The sequence below is a fragment of the Mus musculus genome, chromosome 16, assembly GCF_000001635.26.
Source record: "Mus musculus strain C57BL/6J chromosome 16, GRCm38.p6 C57BL/6J".
Classification (NCBI taxonomy): Eukaryota; Metazoa; Chordata; class Mammalia; order Rodentia; family Muridae; genus Mus; species Mus musculus.
In genome coordinates, this window is record NC_000082.6 from 7,150,348 (window position 1) to 7,169,407 (window position 19,060).

The 19,060-nt window shown below is 42.6% G+C and overlaps 1 protein-coding gene across 46 annotated transcripts in view; it reads left to right on the forward strand.

Annotated features, from left to right (window-relative positions):
• Rbfox1 (RNA binding protein, fox-1 homolog (C. elegans) 1) overlaps positions 1-19,060 on the forward strand; it is a 1,527,688-nt gene that overhangs the window by 1,265,555 nt on the left and 243,073 nt on the right. The window lies entirely within an intron of this gene.

Below are 19,060 nucleotides of genomic sequence, written 5' to 3' on the forward strand. Positions count from 1 at the left end.
GAAAGAGGAAATAAGAAGGCATCTCGGTAGGTAATTGCATAGCTGTTGTTACTCAGCGATGAGTTCCAGCTGACGCTGGATTTGAGAAGTAGAGGAATGGGGATTGGAGGCTTCCACGGGGCCTTGAGAGATGTGGAGGACTTTGTACCAAAACTTCCACCAGCAGCTGTACCCTTGGGCTGCCTGTTTCACGTGCATTCATGCTTAGGAAGGAAAGGAGTGCTTGATGCTGACTTGGGACAGCTGGACAGACCATGTGCTTCAGCTTCTTGTTTTGATGTGGCGTCTGTTAAGGGGGGCCTGGGGAAGTTTCTGATTTGCTGACCTACTCATGTGGCAGGCCTGTAGAGCAGCAGCAGGAGAGCAGGCAGGGCTTCCACATTCCAACAGGGCCAGAAGTGGCTCTAGCTCTCTCTGTTTCCCCCAAGGCTTCCTTTCTGTCCTGTCATCTGGGTAATCAGGATAATTAGCAGAAGCCTGGGCTGGGTCCCATGCAGTTTGCACAAGCCGCTTTCACCAGCACAGGGCATGCTTCTTAAGGAAAACTTGGTTTTTTGCTGTTGTTTTTTTTTTTTGTTGTTGTTGTTGTTTTGTTTTGTTTTGAGTTTTTTTCCCCATAAGGAATCTCTCTTTTAAATAAAAATCCTTAAAATTGCAGAAACCTAGAAGATGAAACTGAAAGAATTTGACACAATTGTTCTTTCATTTATATAACCAGCTCAAGGCAGAAAAATCTGCTCCTAAGTTGATTATCTCTTTGACTTATTTTGAGGGTGTGTGTGTGTGTGTGTGTGTGTGTGTGTGTGTGTGCTTACCTATGTATGAAATGTTTGAAAATTCTTCAGTGGAGTCTCAGGAACAAGAATATTTCTATTTTTTTCCATTAAAAAGAAAAAAAAAAGGCTCAAAGAAACCAAGCATTTGTTTCCTGTTTGTAATGGAAGTTTAACTGTGTCTTGAGGAGCGTGGTAAGGGGTAAGGGTTTGTTTATGTAACAGCCACTCACAAGGTGTGCACTCCTTGTCTGTCTAGTGCTTATGTCTACATCACCCAGCAGAAGAAAGAAAGAAATGCTCGCATGAAGCAGGGCAACATTCTCCCTCTGTCGGTTCAGAGCTATGGTGTTGCTAACACAAGCATATTAGACACTTGGAGTTAGCAGAGTCTTTATGTGAGATCCCTGGCTAATTTTTTATTCAGATTCTAGCTCTTCCTTTTGGAAGATTTTTTTTTTAAACAGGCGTGATTTTTTTTTAAACAGTTGGCCCACTGAGAGGTAAAATTAAAGAGGGGAACATGAAAACTGACTGTCAAATATAGACAGATAGGATGCTTAGGAGTTTGGGCATAAACACAAATATCTTGGAAGTAGTAGTTAGTACAGTACAATACACTTCTCTGAAACTATTATATTGAAATAAAAATACTTTCAATATATCTGTAGTGAGAGCTGACTTTCTGTTAATGTTATTTTGAAGAAAGGCACGTATCTATATCTATCTATATCTATGCACACACACACACACACACACACACACACACACACACACATATATATATATATATATATATATATGCATATATGTATCCACACACATGTATACACACCCACACACATGTATACACACACACACACACACACACACACACACACACATACTGATGAGAAATAATCTTATTTGGGCAGTTAAAGTATGACATGTATGTTTTAAAGAATGTTTTAGTATTCATTTTTATTATACTTCTATTAATTTTGCTTTGTGTCTTCTTATATTGAGAGGAGGAGGATACAGTGCCTGCGAGGTAATAAGAGGACACCTTGTGGGAGTTTTCTTCTACTGTGTGGGTCCTAGGATTGACTCAAGTCCTTAAGGTGGCAGCAGGCATTGTTACCCACGGAGGCAGCTCAAATGATCATCTGTATTGTGTATATAACATGCTAAAATTCCTGTATTGCTTCCTGCCTTGTTTTTAAAATGTGGGTTAGTGACACAGGTTTGAAGAGAGAAGGGGGTCTGGGGTGGCTTGCACTGTGACAGTTTATAAACCGTCCAGGGAGAAATCACCACATGGGTGAGGGACTATCCTCAGTTTTCAGACCGAGAGAGTTCGGCTCCTCTTTTCTTTCTTTCTCTCTCTCCTTGTCTTTCTCCCCCCTGATTCAAGTAAAGTAAACCAGCTCAAAGCCTATTTTGTACTTGAAAAAGATCAAGGCAGTGGGGCCGTCTCTCAAGGACCTAAAATTACATTGGTTACAGAGTGAATCACATCTGGGCTTTAAATACCATCTCAACCCTGCACTCTTCCTTTGTTTTAAAGTTGCCTAATGCTTCTTCCTGGAAACCTGGGCTCCCCTTCATTCTCTTACCAAAATCCTTCACATAAGAGTTGGGAAAGGGAAGCTGGTAGAGGCCTGGTCATGGCCTTCAGAAGACAACTTGTATCAGCGGCCTGGGCAGGTGCTCTATGTGTTAGGAAAAGGTCCTTGCCCATCTAAAGAAACCTCTCTTGAGTTGGGACACGGTGCATCTACTACCCCAGACACTACTGTGTAATTCTTGAAATATACCCTTGTTTTATTTCTTTTTTACATGCATCTTATACAGACACAGAAGACATGTACGCCTTCCTCTGACACACCATACATCTCCTTTTTAGGTCCTGCTGTGTTTATAGAGATCAGGACGATGGTTTATGCACAGTGATGTTCAAGTGTTTATGGAACATTTGAGCCTCAGATGTGGGGAGAGAGACCTGTGGAGGTAAAGCCCTATTAACAGCCAGGCTTATCTCATGGACGGGAATAGTCATTTTAATATGCTCAAGAAAAAGCCAGCCTGCTGCCGTTTTTCTACCCTTGCCCGGTCTGGGTCCACACCTTGGGAAGGCAAGCACAGCCACAAAGACCTCTTACAGAACTGATTACCACAAATTGAGTCTTTTCTCTGCTTGACAGTGATCCAAGCATTGGCCCCCACTTAATCCTCTCTAGCAATTTGCCTACCTCCGCTGCTAACAAGAGGTGATTGGAGAGGAATTTTGAGTCTCCACTTAACATCAGCTTCAGGGCACAGTGTGCACCTCACCAGCTCCTTTAGCCTGTCCCATCTAACCAGTAACAGGCCACCTTACCAGCTCCTTTAGCTAATGGGAGTTTTCAAACCCTAGCTCGAGTTTTAAGCTCTTTTCTGGTTCCCTGTGCAATCGAACATGAACAGAGAGAAAAAGAGGCCTTTCTCTTAAATACAGTCAGATAGGTCCCAGCAAAGTAAGACTCACTGTATTACTAGGGGGCTAATATTTTCTTTTTCCCTTTGCAAAGACCTGAGCATAGTGAATGGACCACATCTCCAGCCCTGTGACTCTGAGGAGCAGCACAATCTTAGACTTAGTGTTGCCTAGCACAGAAACTCAGAAGGTCTATGGTGAAAACGTGAAAGTTTGCTCCAAGAAACTCCCAGGTGTTGGTGGCTCTGCTGTGCAGAGAGCCAGGCTGAAGCACAGATGGGCATAGACAGGTTGGGTCTCTGCAAAGTGTCAGCTGCTTGACCCTGAGCTACCCTACTGGTCTGTCCGTATAGTCTGGTTCATGTTTCCTTCCCTTTGCTCAATCTAATGTGACCGCCAGTGTTCTCCCTCACTCTTCTGGAATGTTCTCACTCGTCTTTGAAGTTTCAGCTGAAGGATCCCACCTATCTGCATTGGCTACTACTTCAACTCCAAACCCCTGAGGCTCCTTGTAGATCCTTAGCTGATGGCACCATCAAACTGTTCATCTCTCTTTCTCCTTACAGTCATTGACTCACTTTTATTAGTTCTATTTCTCTAAGACAGACACTGGCCATGCACTCCTATTATCCCAGCACTTGGCAGGCAGAGGGGAGAGTGTGGCCAATGTCAGGTCAGTCTGGGTTAGAAATCCCTTGTCTCTAAACAAAGTAGACTTGATACAACAAAATCAAAGATGCATATCATTTTTCCTACACCTCCTGTTGGTTGTATTTAGCACAGCCATACCTCACAAACGCTTAAAATATACATTATTAAGTCTTTCTGAGGCCAGTGTGAGTTATGAGACTAGTGGTAAAGATCAGATGTTGGATAAGAAAAGTGCCAGTATCTGAGTGTTTGTACAACTCTATATGAGCATTTTATTTGTTTTGGGTTTGCCTGGAGGGCAGATCATTTCCTTGCTCTCAGTCCTGACCATCTTTGTAATATGCCTTTGTAAGACGCCAGCATGAATAACAACGGCGGTAACTATGCACTGCTTCTGTCTCTCCCCCGACCCCAAACAAGTGACTCAAGTGTATACCTCCGCACTCGCTCCCTTTCAAAACTTCAGTGCATCAGAGGACTATGCCGTTTTGTTTGTTGTGTCCCAGGATACACACACTTGTATAAAGATGTTTGGCAGTGGACAGGACACCCTTGGGGGGAAATTCAGGGAAACTGAAGGAGGAGTTGCTTTGTCTGGAGTCTCACTAAAATAATAACAGGAGTATTTTCTTTGGCACTAGAGTCACAGGAAAAAGGGCTTGGTAGGAAGCCACACCCCAGCACTGCATTCGCCCCTTCTCAGCCTGTCTGACTTTTGGGGGCCTGTGGGGAAGTCTTCTCTGGAGGGCTTCACACCCCTTCTCCTTTCACCCTGTTCTCTTTAAGACACTCATTCTTAGTAGTCTTTTCAAGTCCATCCTTCAAAAGTCAGCAAGCATCCTGTCCAGCAAGCAGCCTTTCTTCTCTCTATCGAGGTCTTAGACCTTTTCTTTATAGCATTACAGAGGTCTGAAGTCTCCATGCATGTACTCTGTGTTTTTTGTCTGCTACTCTACCAGAAGTTCCACATTTCCACAGGACTTCCTGCTTCTCTTCTATTGAACTCTCAGAACCCAGTTCAATGAAACATACAACAGGCTAATAGGAAGTCACAGTTGTGGTCAAGCAATGAGAAGATAGAGGAAAGTTCTCTTGTAAATGCAGCACACAAAGAAAGGTGGGTGGATATGGTTGTATTCTCTTGAGGAAGGTATAGTCTTCACTGCTAGAAAAAAAATAATGGAATAAAGGCCATATATTGCACTTCCCTGTTCCCCTAGACTCTACTTTGCAGAGTTGTGTTTATCTATTGTGTACTGTGAAAGAGTCTTGCTGTGTAGTTCACACTAACCTTGAACTTGTGATCCTCTTATTTCTCCCCTATAAGTACTAGGATTATAGATGTTGGAAACCATGATTATCTCCAAGGCCTTATTCTCGGGGCTCTAATTTACTTCCTTCTTTTCATCCTTCCCTCCCTCCCTCTAGCAATTACTTTTCTATGTGTAGGCACTCTTTGGCAGACTTAGAATTCATCAGCAAATGCATTATACAGGAAAGCACTGCCTTTGGGGAGTTTATATTGCAGCCTTACTATTGCAACTACTGTCTACTAACTTTCTACCCTGTTATTCTTGAGTATTTTTTGGCCAGGGTCCATCTATTATGATACTTTGTCCCAACACATAATTCAGTTCTTTACAGAGTCCCTGCTCAAAAGTAATTGACTAACTGAATTCTCCAATATTTGTTTCTGATTTTCTACTAACACTGTAGAGCCAATGAGTTCAGCACATGCAAACATGTCTTGATTATTAGTCATAACTCTCAGAAATATTCTAGTCTTGTGTCTTTTCACATAACCATCCAAGTTTGTAGAGGAAATAATTGTTTTTGGTTATCCAAAGGCCAGGTTGCCACAGTTCACTGAAGGGACTATTTTGAACAACTTACCTGTGAATTAAAAAGGTACTCAACTATTTGGTATCATTTAATCTCATTAAAAATTGAGTGTTTGGTGAATAATGAAGCAAGTTCTATGACAAGATTCCACATTTGAATCCCAAGTTGCCCAATGGATGGGGAGATGTTCAGGTGTCAATCAATTGACCTGTTCCAGTCTTGGCTTCCATGTTTGTTGGAAGCAGGCTTGGAACGTTCTGAGCATTCTGTGTTTGGGGAACATGCCTGGGATAGAACCAGCAAGGTTTCTAAGAATCCCAATTAGCTTAGTTTTGGGATTCAGCTCCTGCAGAAATCCTGTAGGTCTGTAGGACCTGGTAACACCCTACCCCACAGGTTGGTTTTAGGAACACAACTTGAAGTAGCCCTTGGGAAATGCTCTACTGTTAATTCATCTCCTTATTTTAAACACAGGGGAGGGAAGAGCTGTGGCTCACAAGGTGTGATAGGCTCCTGGAAGAGGGGTGATATTAACTCCCTGAGATGCTAATCTGCTATGCAGCTCATCAGGCTTGTCTGAAGGATCTAGGATCCTGTACTCCCAGGAGAATGCCTTTGTGGGTTCAGCTACTACTCACTGAGGTGTCTGGAAATGGTGCTTCTTAAAGGTATAGGTTTCCCTGTCTCTGGCTAGGTTTCAGAAGTTTTTGCAGAGGACCAAATGTAACTTCTGGAGTTTGAATGATCTGGTCAGTGTTAGAGCTCCTTGATGCTGCTGTTTGAAAGTGAAAGCTGCCAGAAACACATATAAATAAATGATGCTAAAAATGTTCCAGCAAAACTTACTCACAAAAGAAAGAAAGAGAGAGAGAAAGAAAAAAAGAAGGAAGGAGAAAGAAAGAAAGTAACAACAAAAAAGAACAAGAAGTGAGCTGACCTGGTTCCTGGACCATAGTTTAAGATCTGTGATTGATCCATACGAACTGAGTCCATGACAACAAGTATGTGGGTCTTGTATCTGATGGAAGACATGGATGTTTGATGATAGTGAATGAATAAAGATGTAAGTGGGGTTGGTATAGGATATTGAAAAGTATTGAGAATTAACTACTAACACAACTGGAAGCTGTTCTTGTAGAGGTCAGGGCTGAGCATGTTGTCAAGGTACTTAAGGAAAAAGCTAGTGGAAGAGAGGAAAATGAGATATACTCTTGCCTGAGGATACTGCTCCACAACATAGAAAGAGCATAGGAGATAAACCTGGCAATACAGTTGGGGCGAACACCACAATCAGCTTGTCTCAGTGGACTGCATCCTGGGTTGTCGTAAGAGGCCCATCAAGCCTAAGGTTTCTTATCAGCCTTTTGAGTAGCTTTAGATTTTCACACTTGCCAGACCGTATTGCAGGTCCTAGTCTCCCATGCATCCTATGTCCTCTGTTGTTCACATTATATCAATAAGGGGAACTTACCATATGTAATGGGCCAGCATTGTTAAACTGTTGCTAATGAATCATAGCTATGTATCAAACATTGTTACCTTTTTACCTCTTCCTTCTCCATTCTGGGATCCTGTCTTGCATTTCCTAGCCTGTCTCCTTGGTTTTCTCTGGCCTGCTCCTGTCTCCCAGATTGCCCTTGTTTGTGATGATCATTGTGGTTTTAAGGAGTACCACCTGGGGTTTGATAGGGTCACCCTCGTCTGCCTGATGCTAAGGATGGTCTTGTGTTGTTTGGATAAGAAGACCTCAGAAGTGAAGGGAGTGGTGCGTATTTTTTGAGCAGTTTAGCAACTATGATTTCATCCTGAGCATTGCCTGAGTTCTGAGTGATGTTTCTTCCCTGACAGACTGATTTCATCTCTCTGTTACATTACTTGCTGTCTCTATTGAAAGAAGGTCCCTATGAGAAGTCTTTGCTTAAGATAGGAGAAGACATACCTGATTTCTTGAAAGGGCATCTAAATATGTGGGAATGGACAAAAGGAACTTGGTCAATCCAATGGCAGGGCATTTTCTATTCAACTAGGCATTTTGAGGGGTGAGGGGCACATAGAATTCTGTGAGGATAACAGGGTTTGACCTCTGACTACCGGTAACTGACCCATATCAGTGAGATATGGGGGAAAAATGGATCTCCTTTCTGGCATCTTCCTGGTACATTTTAAGTTATCATGGCATGGAAGGAAAATTCCAGAAACCCCGGATCCCAGGACCCACTGATACACCACAAGACTGTTTTATTCTCTTTATGCTGAGGTGCTAGAATTTTCTGAGTTCATACCCGTGAAGCGAATGCACTTCCATCAGTGGTGCAGGATTTAGTGTTTACCCTGTCCATGGTTGCTACATTACATGGGTATCCTTCTCCTGCAGCCATGCAGCTCCTGTGGAAAGGTGGGAAAGGAGACCCTGCCCATCCAACCCAGGATGAGTGAGTCCCCGTTCCCACGCCCAAGGCACCCTAGGCTCTTTGGTGTCAGACTTTGGGAAGGATGTTATCAGAGACAAAAGGACACTCTCGGCATGTTATTAATGTTAACAATTGTTGACATTCCACGCAGTATGTTTTTCTAATTAGAGCTGAGCCGTGGAGCACTATTCCCATAATCAACATGGGAATGGAAAACTCAGCAAAATTTCATGTATTTGCAATGAAACTGCTCCCCGGCAACATAAAAATGGCTTTTATAACATAAAAGCTGTAATTAGAATAAGTCAAATCAGTTGGAAACGATTAAGGCCAGAGTCGGCAAAGCTGCCTTCTAAATATTTGTCTGGAGATTAGCCTACTCCTGCAGCCCGGAGAAGCATCTTTGATTTACTCATATGGCTTGACATGGCAAAGAGAATCTTGCAGCAGGCAAATGAACCCAGATTTAGATGTGCATGCTGGTCTTTGCCTCAACCTGACAGGAGGCAGCCCATTGGAAGAGAAGTCAGAAAAAAATGAATATGGGGTCACATTAGACAAATTGCTTTAAAAAAAAAAAAGAAGGCAGTACCACGATCATCAATTTAAATTCTTTTCAAATGTGCTGGGTCTTTGAAGCTTTTAGGATGCACTTTAAAAGTCCACGTGGAATAATTTTCTAGCATGTCAATGCGACAGTTGATGTGTGTCTCATTGTATTTAAAATTATAGTCCTGGGATGAGACTCGGTGCTTGCTGCTTGTCTGACATCAGCTATTAAAATACAAGTAAATCTTGGCAGGTGGAAATTTAAAGAAGAAAAGATTACATAAGAAAATGCAGAATTGTTAATATTAATTTGCTAAACAAGGGGATATTGAGTATGGAGAGTTTCCCAGCCCCTCCAATAAGATGCTGAGATGGGAACCTCCCCCTTATCCCTGCAGGAGGGGGAGAAAGGTAGTTAGGGTTGGGATACAGGTAACAGAATGAAGCAGTTGCTAAGGATTTCAGTGCCAGGGTTGTTTGAGGCCAGTGACCAGGCTGAGGAGCAGGCTCCTATTACTGCATCCTCAAGAGCACCAGATTAGCACTGTACTGGGTGCGAAGGAGGAGGAAACGAGGGAGAGGAGGCAGGAAAATCACAGCTCTTGAGACTGGGCTGGAACATGCACGGCTTCTTGCTTTCCCTTAGAAGAATGGTGTAATCCACCCTGACAGGTTCCCCACTCATTTGTAAACCCTTCCAATTCCCAAACTTGTGTGCATGTCTGCACTTAGCCATTGAAAATATAATCAGCCTAATGCATTCTCTTACTGAATTTTAAACCAGCCCATTAAAACTCCTTTAACGTGCTAAAGTCAGCTTCAGAGAGGGTTTCCATTTCATCTTTATTGAGCTGACGCTGTGGTTGCTCTCCCCTTGCACCGCAGTGAGCGCCTGTCAATAATTCAATAGTGTAGCCTTGACAGGCCCATGCCTAGCCTAGGCTTTCAACCCAGCCAAGCAGCTTGTCAAACCCTGATGCTCTGTCAATGGCCGACTGATCTATACTGCATGAACCCCCTCCCTCAGCTCTTGATGTGTCCCTGGGAATAAAAAGAAAGCCATTTCAGAAGTGAACCCAGTGAGAGGCACCTGTTTGTAGAGAATCTTTAATGAGGGCAGGTCACACCATCGCTGGCTGGTGTTCAGCATAAGTTCTCATACTTTGTTTGGTGGAGCCAGGATGAGGTCTCTGTGTGTTCACACAGGATGCACCCGGGATCCCATTCTTAGCAGGGGGGAAATGATGTCCTTGTCATCCCAGTAACTCTCTCTTATTTGTTTGTGTCACATCTACTTCATGGTTACAGGAGCCCATGAACCCATGGATCTGGTAGAAGGAGAATAGAATAGTAATCAAGTGGTGCTACTTTGGCTGAGCTGCATCCTACATCCTCAGTGCCTATGATCCAGATTCCCTCTTCATTCCATCACTGAAAGTCATGAATCTAGACTGGGTATAGAATTCCAAGAAAACTATATTAAAAATAAAAACAAAACCACAGTTTTCTCAGATTTTTTTTATACAGACAAATTTATATCTATCCACTTTAAAAAGAACAAATCATTTGTATTTTTTTAATCTTGGCATACATTTATTATTTGAAAATTGCAAACATGTATACAGTATGGCTCAATGATACTTACCCTCTACACTCTTCTGCTCCATCTTTCTATGCCCCACAACACGTCTCCATGCCAGCTTAATGTCCTAGGAATGAGTTTTGTTAGCCTGCAAATATCCACTTAGCCTGTACTATCTCTAATCCTTAAAAAATCATCCCAACTGAGATGTGCAGATAATTCCCTAATAAGAAGAAATGAGAAAGATTTGGATGCCATATTTAAATGGTGGATTTCCTGAGTCCCTGAGAAGCTCATTCTTCCCAAAGACTCCCCCTTTTTTTCTGGAATAAATAACAAGTTTTCAAGGTGTGCTGTGTGCTGGGGCTCTCATTCTGTGACAACATCTGCATTGCTAATGGATGTGACTCTTTCTTATGCATGCTCTTTCCTGAGCATCCACCTTCATATCTGTACTCTTCTCCCTTATCATCCCCAAGTAGAGTTCGTAGGGGTGGGGGCAGTAACATAGGTGGGGAAGGGATTCAACAACATGTTGAAAGTGAAGGAAAAGCTCTTACATTAGGAGAGACTAACATGGAAACCCCTGATAGCATTTACCCACAGACTATTCAAGTCTTAAGAAAGCAAATTAGAAACCAGGGTTTGATTGCCTCTCCAGTAAAGAGCAGAGGATTTTACTGTCCTTGTTATTATGGCATACCATAATCGAAAAAGTGATCATGCTAAATTAATGCTGTGGTACACGGAGTGGATATGCTGAACTAATAATGTAACGGGCACAGAGAGTTCCTAGGCCATCTTGTTGATGTATCTTGCTGATACCTTCTAACAAAGTATGTGTGTTGAATGCTTAGTCCTCAGCTGGTAAGGCTAACCGAAAGGTTGTACAGACACAACCCAGGAATATCGTGTCTCTGCTCATTTCAGCGCCTCTCTCTGCTTCCTGGCTACAAATACATGTGATGCTCTCCACTGCCAAACCCTCTTAGTCACCATTAACTGCTACTTCTAAAACTGTGAGCCCAAGTCAATCTTACCTCCTTAAGTTGTTTCTGTTGGGTATTTTGGACATTGTTGTACAGAAGTTCGTATGTCCACGTCTCTCTCCAATTCCCCATGGTCATAGCTAAGGTTGGTGGAAGATCAGAGAGCTGGGGTGCCAGAGCCAGAGCTAGTCAGTAAATAGCTCTGTTGGGACAGCTAATCATGAGTATTATAGAAAAACAGAACTCCTAGCCCTTGTTGTACTTTCCGGGCTTTGGGCTGGGGTTGGGGAGTTGCTATTTAATCCACGCATTCACTTGCTTATTGAGCTTTGCATGCTCCACACAAAGCTCAGTTGGACACACCCAAGTAAGTGGGTGTGCTTTGTGTGTTCTGAATCAGTGATCTCAATACTAAGAGGTAGGATCAGCTCTGTGTGCAACTGGGGAGGATGAAGCAAGGAAGTGCAACGATTTTTAGGGCCTTGTCTCCTTTCTGCCCTTTATTCTGTATCTCCTATGTGTATCACTCTCCAAGGGGTCAGAGCTGCATCCCAGAAACCAGTATCAATTCCGCCTGTGTCCTCTTATGCAGAGAAGGAGAAAGTACTGCTTTATGTTAGATATCTCACGAACTTTAGTTTAGGCTTTGTTCTCCCTTTCATTGTCTATATAGGAAACAAGCCTCAATCTCCCTCCCCCTCCCTCTACTCTCTCTCTTACTCACTCACTCAAAGAAAGAACTCCATTAGGGAATTTGTGCTGTGTACACGTGACTTGGCAATCCCACCTTCGGAAGCTCTATTAGGCTAATAATCTATGTTTGAAGAACAATTGGCATCTAGGGCTTTGCTAATGCTGGGGCTGTTAGCATATTAGTTCCATTTGTGATGGGTAAGTGCTTTTGGAAATGATAAGACTTATCTAATAAAATTTATTTTTAAACTATTAGTCACAGCCTTTTTTTCCAAGAGATCCTGTCACCTGTCCCTCCTGTTACACAAGAGTGGAGAAGGGACTCTTGGGGTTTACCTGGTTATTAGTATTTGAAGACTGCTGTCAAAGTCTCTTCCGTTTCCGTGCCAGTTCCACATGAGGCATTACAAATGTGTTTACACTTTTCCCTTTACTTTGCATTATTAGTAGAAGATGCTTAGAAAACAGATGAATTAAAGTTGGGTTTGGTGTAGGTATGTCTGTACGTTTTTTAAATTCCCACTGTTTTTTTTTGGGGGGGGGGAGTCTGAGTCAGGAGGATAGAGAATTAAACTAGCCTATGCTATACAATGCATAGTGAGCTCTGTGTTACCAGCTTGGATTCCATAGCACAAACCGAACCTGTCTAAGGTTTTGTTGTTGTTGTTGTTTGTTTGTTTTCTTTGTTTTTTTTTTTGTTTTTTTTTTGTTTGTTTTGTTTTTGCAGAAGCATTTCTGGCTTCTGTAAAAAGTGAAGAAGTAGCATATTGGAGGTCTTAAAAGATGGTTCAGTGGGTAAGGTTGCCACGCCATCGTGAAACCATGAGTTTGGTTCCTCCTACCCACATAAAATTAGTCAAGTACATTAGTGTCCATATGATCTTTGTACTAGAGAGGCAGAGATAGAAGAATTCCTAAGACTTGCTGGCTAGGTAATCTAGCTGAATCAGCTAGCCCCAGTGAGAGATCCTACCAAAAAAAAAAAAAATCAAGATTTTATTTATTTATTTATTTATTTGCTGAGAAATAATTCCTGAGGTTGACCTATGGACTTCATGCATATATGCACAAAGATATATTTGCACCTATTTACATATGAGCACATGTACACCACATACACACAAACTTCTGTTTTTGTAAATCTCTGGCTTATTGGGCAACTTGACTACCTCTTAGTCCTTGCTCTAGCTCTATGACATCTGTGAGTAAAGTCTAGCCAGGATCTTCTCAGTCCACGTTCAGTGCACACTCTAGCCCTTCTTGACCTTGGCTTAGTTTATGTGGCTATCCACTGGGTACCACAGTGTCAGATTTACATGGCAGTCCTGCACCCTTGCAGAAAACGAAACAAAAGCAAAAACCAAACAATCAAACAATAAATGTTGCCCTGCAATGGTGGCAAGCTGGATGCTTTTGTGTCTAAATTGGTGCTTCTTATCTTATCTATGTCTCTCCTGCTTTTCCATACCCCCGGATGCCAGTAACTCTCTCTCAGCACAGACATGAGTTCATGTAGAGAGTGATGTGTTATCCCTGGCACATAGCAGAAAACATCTGGTAGTGAATCCATTAGGCAGGCTGTTGCCGCAGCAGCACCAGGAGCCCATGGGTCTGAAAGGCAGGCTGCACATGAGTCAGGAAGGGGACCCAGAAGATTTTACCTCTTGGCCTTCATTTGACTAGAGTGCAGGCTTTGTCCTTGGGGCTTCCGTGACCTCCACAACGCCAGGTGCTTTCCATAACCAAGCCCAGGTGAGGCTAGCCTTTGGGACTCCCTCCCTGTTTCCTGGACCACTGCTCCCTCCTTCTCCCATAACAGCCGTCCCAGTGCATAAAAAGGAAACGATAAAGATGATCTTTGGCAGATATAAAGAGCAGGGTTTGTTGAGCTCTGGTTCCTGCAACTCTGCAAGTGGACCTGAGCACTGTGCAATCCTTCAGAAACTCTCTTGTCTGAGGGCTGCAGGAGGTTGGGCCAGAGAGGTAAGACTGAATAGAAATGAGGAGGCCCTGCAAACTGCTTTTGCCCAAGGGCTGGTTTTAATGAGCCTGTCCCTAATGAGTTGTCCCTGCAACTAGCTTCAGGCCTAAACAGATGAGGCAGGGATTCTGCTAAATTTTTGATAGGATTTGCACTGGTTTTTATGAGAAAGCAAGCAGTCGAGAGTGCAAAGTCGGGGTCATGAATCTTTTACGAGGGTGGACGGTTGTCCGTCTTGTCAACTGGAACGGGAAAGACCTAGTTGCTAATAGAAACCTTGGCCTCAGCCCTCCATTCTCACCCACTAGATCAGCTAATTTGGTCAGGACGGCTGGATGATTTTATTTATTTATTTACTTTCTGATTCAAGACCTGGCCCATGGCCCCCACAAAGAATTCATCTTAAAATTCAATCAAGGGGATGACTTCCGCCATCCTGATGAATGATCTTTGGTAGAACCATTGTGGGGTTTGAGCACACTTTACTCATGATGCACTGGGAAGAAAACTCCATCAAACACCTTAATTAACATCCTAGCCACTACTACCCCACTCCCCTTGGTATCCCCATTCACATCAAAATCTAAGCTTTCCTCTGCTGTTGGAAAAGTCTGACCAAGACTAAAATGTCATTCTTGATTCCTGTGGAGAGTCTTCTAATGTTTTCTCACATCTGCCAATTGTAGGATTGAGTGGTACCAGAGATTTCATATGCTCCCCTTCTTTTTCTTATATGAATAGCTGCCAACAAATATATTACTGCATTTTGATTCATCTACCAGAAGCCAATTTTCTTGGTGGCTTAGAAGGTTACAGAAAATGCTTGATCAGCAGCCTTTAAGGCATGGCATGAACTATTGTCCCCTTCTTCTCTCACATGCTGTCCTTCAAATTAATCATGTAATCGATTTAATAGGCTTGGCCATCATGAGACCTCCACCTTTCTTGGGCTTCCTGTCTTCCTTTTCCTTATATGGTTTCCCTGGAGGATGTGACTAGTATCTCAAAGCCCCCGAGTTTTATGGGGTATAGAACCCAGCAACCTGATATGTATAACAAGTATCTTTATTGTATGATTCTGTGATTTGTGATGTTTGTTTTGCAATCCACTTTATATCATACAATTTTCAGGGAGGGTGTGGCTCAGCTGGCAGAGAGCTGGCCTAGCATGTACAAGGCCCTGAAGTTGATTGCCAGCAATGCAATCCTTATACTGTGAAGGAAGAGGAAGGAAATTATATGTTGGAAGCTTTACTTGGCTACATAGCAGTTTCAAGGCTAACCTGGGCTACATGAAACCCCACACCACAGGCTATCTATAAAATGAAATACAAATCTGCATATTTCTATATATAGCTCTATTTTGTGGCCTTTATTTCACATGTGCTGACTTACTTGAACCTCTTAAAAACTAAAGACCTTGGGAATTATCCAGAAGAAACCTCTCCTGCTTTATTAGAGAGGCCAATTCAGCACAGAGAGAAGACCTCACCAAAGACATTGTGCACAGCGAGGGATGTACACAAAGTGCATAAACAGGGTTTCCTGAACGCCCAATTGCAGGACATGCATGGTTTTAGATTTCTGTGTTGCCTCGGGGCAGATTTTTTTCTGATTTAAAATAATACCTGCCCTATTTATTTTCAAGAGAAACTTGCGATGCATCTATCTGGCAGTAGTCACGGTGATTGATCTGTGCTTGCAGTGAGTCCCACGCTCATGTCGTAGAGGTGAAACAGCAACAAGTATGTGCACTTCACGCGTGAGTGAGGTGCAGTCTGCGCAACCAATGTTATCTGGGATTACTGTACAGAATAACTTCGTAAGTCTTCAGGGTGCTGGCCCTTGGATGTGTTCTACTCGCGCTCATATATGCAGTTTATCTGTGTTTTCTTCTCATGTGTAATTCAGGAAGGCTCGGCATGGGGAAAGTTGCATGAGATCACCATTTTACAGAGCATATTGACTCAGTAGTAGAGCAGCGTCGTAATGTAATAGATACTGCATTACCATAGTGGCTTAAGGTTAGAACAACATCCTCTACTCTCATGGCTAAGTCTTTCTTTAATGTCTCTTTTTCTCCTTTTGAAATAATGAAAAACAATGTTCATTGCTGTGTAGGACATGTTTTCTTATTGAAGGATGCTGGGTTTAAAGAGTACCCCAGGAGGAGGGGGAATGGTCTCTTGTAAAGGGCTAAGCATGTGTCTGGGTGGCTCGGATTAGATAAGGGAAGCTATCATAGTAGTAGTGATATGAATAATGAGTGGTAGAGGGAAATTAGTAATTGGACCAGAGTTATGTTGTGTATTTCCACATAGTCAGAGCCTCTGTTATCTTACCTGATTTTCAGTGGAATTCACCACTTTTTCCCTCTCCTTCTCTTCAGATACCCATAGCTCAATATCCCCATGCTAACTGGCTCTATTGGAAGAAAAAAAAAAAGCAGAGATCATAATATTTTCCCTGCATCTACAAAAGCAGAGTAGTTTTTGGGCATTGAATAAGTTCATCAGATTGACTTCTCAACGTGTGATCAACACAGCATCAGATGGTAGTGGTGGGCTGTAGGGAAAATGGCTGCCATTGCTGGACTTAGAGTTGGCAAGGCCTCCACACTAGAAATTTCACTGCACAGAATGTGCAGAGAAATTCCTTTAATGCTCCTGAGATTCAGAACATAGGTGTCATCCTCTTGTTCATGACTTTGTCTATGGGGAAATGTTTGAATCAAACCAAAGATGAACAATGCCCTCCATGTCCACATTGTTTATGAGTCCTGTTTCCAGACCTCACTTACAGAAGTAGATTGTTGGACATTTTCAATTGGAAGGTGCTTATTTTCCATTCTCCTTCACCTGTGAAGCCTTTTTCTTTCTCACATCTTCCCCTTCATTTTTCTCATGGACCAGAACTTTTTTCTTCTCATCAGCAGCCAAGTCAACAACAGTTCTGAGGACTTTTCCACTGGAGCCAGGTTCTCTTCTACTACTTCATCTTGTCTGAAGCCTGGGTTAACTGGGACTTAACTCCTTGTCACCGGTACTGTGTAAAATGACTAATTAATGCAGCATGTAGAGCACAAGAGAGACAGCACTGGCAGTGACAAATAGGGCTTTTAGTAACCAGCAATGCTCCCAGAATGTTTGCATAGTGATTGGGACTTCCCTAAATCCATGTGAATTTAGAGGAAAGAGGGCCTTAACCTGACCCTCTGTGACTGAGTTCTTGTCAATTGAGTTTGTCAACTTGAGAGCTACCTCAACCAAGGTGTCCAGGAATAGAAAAGGCACGTGGTCCTAATCTCCCAAGTTCAAGAGGTATAGCATAATAGCCATGCTTGTCTAATAGAACTACAGGCATATTTCCTGCAAGTTGTCCTCCCCACCCGAATTTATCTATAAATGAACTATGTTGGGTAAGGGAGATAGGCTGAGAAAAAAGAAGGTTGCTTAATGAATTTTAAGCATCAACTAAGTGCTAAGCAGATGTCACACTAACAGTCTCAAGAAACAGTCTCATACCAGGCCACTCATCTAATCCTATCCTCCATCAACTGTCAGAATGTGCCTTTCTATATCCTGTTTGACCTAGGAAGTCAGCATGGCTCTCTGTTATGCAGTACCACCTAGAAATTCCAGACACACCAGAAGCATTACTCTTGTAAGCAAAATCCACTCCTGCCATCCTAAACTTGCCTTTGCCTTTCTTTCCAGCCTGGATGCATCCAGCCAAATAAAATGCAGGATGTACATAATTGGCAGTTCTATCAAAAAAGAGTACTCAGAATAAAAAATCATAATTAGACATGGTAGAGAAGCACATTGTCCAAAACTTTAACTCTAGCATTAGGTAGGCTAAGAGAGAAACATCATGACTTCAGGGTTAGTAAGCTCTTCTCTCTCTCTCTCTCTCTCTCTCTCTCTCTCTCTCTCTCTCTCTCTCTCTCTCTCTCTTCTCTCTATGTATGTTTATACATATACATACATACATATGATTGATAAATGATAGATAGCTTGATGATAAGTGATTGATAGATAGATAGATAGATAGATAGATAGATAGATAGATAGATAGATAGATAGATAGAGAAATATGCCAGGACTTTCCGTAAGTGCTCCATGAAGCTCAATTTCCCCTTTGCCATGACCCACTTCTCTCAGAAGCTTTTTTTCTGATATGGTTGACTTTATAACACAGCCACAAACTGCACTTGAGACTCCACCTCAATTCTGTTCTTTTTGTGTGTGACCCTCAGCTTCATCTGTATTAATAAATTTATATCCATGCACCATTCTTAAGTAATGCTTTGAAAAAGAATCAAGTCCTGACATTAAGTGCTTACATCTATTAGAGGCCATCATGCCTTGCTAGGAACAGCAGGAGTAGGTTGTATTCGAACTGCCCTAAATTGCAAAATATCATCAACATGGATTCTGCCTTTACCTGCTGTACTGGCTAGTTTTGTGTCAACTTGACACAGTTGGAGTTACCACAGAGAAAGGAGCTTCGGTTGAGGAAATGCCTCCATGAGATACAACTGTAAGGCATTTTCTCAATTAGTGATCAAAGGGGAAAAGGCCCCTTGTGGGTGGAACCATCTCTGGACTGATAGTCTTGGTTCTATAAGAGAGCAGGCTGAGCAAGCCAGGGGAAGCAAGCCAGTAAAGAACATCCCTCCATGGCCTCTGCATCAGCTCCTGTTTCCTGACCTGTTTGAGTTCCAGTCCTGACTTCCTTGGTGATCAACAGCAGTATGGAAGTATAAGCTGAATAAACCCTTTCCTCCCCAACTGCTTCTTGGTCATGATGTTTGTGCAGGAATAGAAACCCTGACTAAGACACCTGCACTGTTGTCATTGGTGAAGGGCTCCCAGAGCCATCTTGTTAACTCATAGGTTTCTAGGCATTTCAGAATGACTGACTATTGGCTGTGCTGGGGCTTGGTAGCCTTGCCCTGTCATCTCAGCTGCTCTAGAAACTAAGACAGGAGGAGTGCAATTTTACATTCTGCCTGGGCTGCAGAGTGCATTGAAGTCTAGTGTAAGCCACTGTAAAGGAGAGATTACAACCTATCTTAGAGGAGAACACTTACCTAGTATACAGGAGGCCCGGCTTAAAATACTTAAAATAC